The sequence below is a fragment of the Neoarius graeffei genome, chromosome 24 (genome assembly GCF_027579695.1).
Source record: "Neoarius graeffei isolate fNeoGra1 chromosome 24, fNeoGra1.pri, whole genome shotgun sequence".
Classification (NCBI taxonomy): domain Eukaryota; kingdom Metazoa; phylum Chordata; class Actinopteri; order Siluriformes; family Ariidae; genus Neoarius; species Neoarius graeffei.
Window position 1 is genome coordinate 34,419,198 of NC_083592.1, and position 4,961 is coordinate 34,424,158.

General features: G+C 41.5%; 1 long non-coding RNA gene across 1 annotated transcript; it reads left to right on the forward strand.

Annotated features, from left to right (window-relative positions):
* Window positions 1-2,713: 2,713 nt before the first annotated feature.
* On the forward strand, window positions 2,714-4,503 carry LOC132872846 (uncharacterized). Its single transcript, XR_009651497.1, has 3 exons — window positions 2,714-3,037; window positions 3,137-3,198; window positions 3,350-4,503. It is a non-coding gene; the product is annotated as an uncharacterized LOC132872846 (long non-coding RNA).
* The last annotated feature ends 458 nt before the right edge of the window (window positions 4,504-4,961 follow it).

The following is a 4,961-nucleotide window of genomic DNA, read 5'->3' on the forward strand; positions in this document are numbered from 1 at the left end:
AGAGACAAACAACCATTCACACTCACATTCACACCTACGGTCAATTTAGAGTCACCAGTTAACCTAACCTGCATGTCTTTGGACTGTGGGGGAAACCGGAGCACCCGGAGGAAACCCACACAGACACGGGGAGAACATGCAAACTCCACACAGAAAGACCCTCGCTGGCTGCTGGGCTCAAACCCAGAACCTTCTTGCTGTGAGGCGACAGCGCTAACCACTACACCACCGTGCCACCCATAGAATCATGTTTTTAAGATTATTAAAGTGGTTGGTTTGGAGCAGGTACAGTAGTAGTCAGAAAACAAGATTATCTTGTGTGTTTGCGCAGAAGCTCTGGGAGAATATCTGTGGGTTTTGTGATCTGTTACTCATATTGCCTCTTTGTATCAAAGTTCTTGTCTACATTTATTGATAAAATGGACCAGATACTCTGGTTGGATGCTCGGTTTAACACCTTTAATTAAGAACTTGCCAGTAGGTCCTTTTATATTTCTTCCCTGTCATAACTACAAAGAAATAGTTTCACTAAATAGTATGCTTTAAAATACACAACTGAATAATTAACAGTTATTCCATGAACTCGAGTCGTACATGAGCTGACAGCTGATGAGGCGCGTAGCACCGAGTAGGCCCTAAGCCATGTACAACCAGATTGAGTGGAATAACTGTTTTATTCTATCTACATTCACTGGATTTTGAGAAACAGAGCATTTTTCTTTTTGTTTTTCTTTTTCTTTTTTGTTTTTGCAAATTCCATAAATAAAAACTTTACATAAAACATCCGTCAAAATCATTTCCGCTTAGGCGGACTTCTTAAAAACCTATCGATGGCTGCACGAATTGACGAGTGTTTTTTTGTTTTTTTGTGGAGAAAGTGCCGTCTTGCTGTTGTGCTGAGGTATAGAATAGCTTTAGACATTTATTTAGACATTTCAGTTTTGTAATTTTCAAACTTCTTTGAGCTCTTGAACCAGTCTAAAAAAAATCAACACATTTTAATCCTTAAAGATGAAGAATGTAAATAAACCAGTGAAATGACAGGCGTAATTTATGAAAAATGTGATAATAATAATTCTTGAAAAATAAAAAAAAGATACATTTTTGCCATCCAGTACTTTTATTCCATATTTTGTCGCTTTATTTGGATTTTTGGGGGTTTTGTTTTCGAGTAGAATTTTTTCCTCGGTTAGTTCAGCAAAAACGCTTCGCCATTTTGTTTTTCTCTACTCACGGTATATGAGCTGATAACCTAGTAGTAGAGTAGCCAATCAGAGCACACGATTGCTCATATCCAGTGAATGTGGATAGAATAATATGAGATATCCGCAGAGGTTCGAATTGGAGTCAGTGACTTGTGTGTATAGCATGCATGAAGAAAGTGTTTCAGGGGGAGAAGAAACCCTCATTCAAGACAACGTGGCACGGCCTCAGTGTAGTAGTCCATTTATCAGAGGCAGCTGACAACATGGACCGTGCAATTTCAACAGCCGATTAGGGCAGAGAGAGACTGAGAATGATGTCATCTTTTCTTATCTGACATATTAGCTGAGTTCATCATCCTGTCCAGCTGGTCAGGACAGTAAGACCAGCACCACATCGCTGACTGCTTGAACAATTTGTGCATCCTCCTTCTGCTTTTAAGGGTCCACTAGTTTATTCATAAGCTTCGTATGCGTTCTGTCAACTCACATTGGGTGAACACAGAAGCAGGGTGTTAATAATAGAAACTCTGAGATCCTGACATGTTAATTTCCCTTCTGAAGTTCAACCACAGCCTGAGTCAGTGCTAACAAGCTAATTGTGATTTAAAGCATGATGTCATATACACAAGTTTATGTTGGCTCAGGAGGTGCATGCTAGCATGCTTACTGTAATGTACAGAATTAGTCGGCAAGCAGACAACAGGTTCCGTGGCCTTGAAAAATATTTTGCGATTACCATGAGCAACTTGTGGAGACAATCTATCACAAGCCTTGAGATGATTCAATAAGGTTTCTGGTGAGATAGCTGGATTAATGTGCCTCCATCAGACTTTCTGTATTTACAGCCAGTGACACCAATGTATAAGAATCACCAGCAGCCTGTTACTCACCACTTCAACAGTATCCTGTCCTTGTGCTGTCGTATTATAAGCCCTGGGTAACTGCCAGGTTTTAGTGAGGGTGAGAATGGATTGGACACAACACAACAATGTGTCCTGGATTGTCTGCTCCTAGTTGGGAGCACAGTAGTCCAGGTAGGCCAGTATCCTGATCACACTGTCAAAAACAGAGGTACAGTAGGAGTCCATTTCTGTCCCCCAAGGTACAGTGTACGCTAATGTACCCCCAGGGATTATTATTGGACCTCAAGATAACTGTGTGCACTAGTGTTGCCACCTGTCCCGGTTTTTCCTGATTGTCCCGGATTTTCATGGTCTGTCCCGGAAAAAAAAAAAAAAAATCCGGGACACTGAATGTCCCGTTTTTTTGTACATGATGGGCAAAATGTGTATTTCAACTTGCGAGCCAGCTGAGAACCAGTTTGCTTTTCCATAGCTCGCCCGTGCTAAGCGCCACTAAGCGGAGCCACGTCATCACGTCGCTGTATACGTCACTTACGTCGCTGTATACGTCAGTTACGGCGCTACGTTTACATAAACCTTGGCGCGAATATCAAAGCAAAAACACGGAAGAAGCAGCAGTAACAACAATAATAATAATAATGGATGACTTCGCGTTTGTACAGCTGCGGCTTCTCGGCGCTTAAAAATGGCGATCTTTCATGGTCTTGTTATTGTTGTTGGTCTTAACAACTCCGCCCCCCCCCGCTGACGTAAGCGGTTCTTTCCTCTGGCCCAGCAGAGAGTTGGTGCTAGCCTGGAACCGGCTTGGACTGATAAAAGAAACAGACTCTCTGTTGCAATGGTGAAGGCTGAGCTTCAAGTCAGGCTAAACTTTCAGTTGTCCTGTACTGAGTTCAAGACATTCATTGAAAATCAGCCAGGACTCATAGCAGCAGCAAAGAAAAACACCAAATATAAATGGAAGATTAGGTAAGGTTTTGGTGAATTAAATGAAATAGTGTAGTGTAGTACATACTCCTGTATGTGCCCAGTTATATCAGTTCCATGTCCTCCTATGTATTTGTTTAGCCAAGAGCAGCAGAGGCACAGGCAAGCACAAGCAAAGCACACACCACACTCTAAGCAATCAGGTAAGCTGTTTGACACTACACCTTACACTGTTACATTCAGGTATTCTTAGATACAATGAAAAATTAGATTATTTATTTTTATTCCACATAAGCAAACAAACAGAACTTAATTATGTATTTCCCTTTTACCTGTGCCCACTACTGCCCCCAGTTGTCCACAACCAAAAACTGTTGGAAATAAACCAAAATACTGAAGACCTAGCCTAGTAAACTAGACCCACCCGCCTAGCGGCCAAAAATATTTTTGCCTAGCGAGTGGGTCTAGCCTCGCACCATGTAAACAAAAACACCCCGGGCATCAAATCGTGCCCGCCAATCACAACGCAAGGTTTTTGTTTGGATTCTTTGGGCGGGCTTTTGCAGGAGTGACGACAAAGCTGCGTGACGCTGGAGAAAGCACAACAGGAAAGATGGCTACGGCTAGTGAACAGCGCGCGTTTGACTCCGCTTTGGAATCAGTTTTAGAAGAATTAGACTTGGAGTTTCCGTTGAAACATGAGCAGGAAGAGGCTCTCCGCTCGTTCCTTTTCAAGAAGGACGTTTTCGCTGTTTTGCCGACCGGCTATGGCAAAAGTCTGATCTACCAGCTGGCTCCGCTCGTAGCCAAAAGGATGGGGCTAGTTTGTGCAGTACGAAGAATTAATAAACAGCTTTGAAACATTACTTTTTGATTGTTTCTTATTTTCCCGTCATTTTAAATTTAAGGGAAATTATTTCACCAAACACCACTAAATAAAAACTCTCAAAAACAGTTTAAGCAAACCCTTGAAAAACACTTGGGGAAAAAAAATGAGTGTATGTTATGTATGTGGTACAGACTCCAAACTTGTGGTCATTATCTCCAAACTTCTTAATATCTAGAACATGTTTATTAATTAATACGCATTTTGAAAAATTATTTATTTCAAGGCCTCCCCCACTGCTTTCTGTCACTCTGACTACGTCACAGTCACTGTTGCGCTGATTGGTCAGAGCGTTGGCCTATACGCACAGAGACAGTTTGAAAGACAGCGGTTTGTTCCTCCTACCCGCTTCGGAAATGTCTACGGATTGAGGCCAGAATAAATATTCACATTTAGTCTGGCTTGCCAGGCTAATGAAGACCTGCTATATTATGTAAAGCAATTAACTAAACAAATAACTAGCAAAAGCGTCATTTTTACTAATTAGAGCAATACAGTTTCAGCGTAGAAGGGCGATTTTTGTCTTGGGTTAGATGTGTGAAGGGCGCCGTTGCTTACAAGCAAAAAGGTCGATTGGATGGTCGAAATGTCCAGGATTTTTGTCAGACACAGGTGGCAACCCTAGTGTGCACCGTTTTAGGGCCAAAAAGGTACACTACCGTTCAAAAGTTTGGGGTCACCCAGACAATTTTGCGTTTTCCATGAAAAGTCACACTTTTATTTACCACCATAAGTTGTAAAATGAATAGAAAATATAGTCAAGACATTTTTCTGGCCATTTTGAGCATTTAATCGACCCCACAAATGTGATGCTCCAGAAACTCAATCTGCTCAAAGGAAGGTCAGTTTTATAGCTTCTCTAAAGAGCTCAACTGTTTTCAGCTGTGCTAACATGATTGTACAAGGGTTTTCTAATCATCCATTAGCCTTCTGAGGCAATGAGCAAACACATTGTACCATTAGAACACTGGAGTGAGAGTTGCTGGAAATGGGCCTCTATACACCTATGGAGATATTGCACCAAAAACCAGACATTTGCAGCTAGAAGAGTCATTTACCACATTAGCAATGTATAGAGTG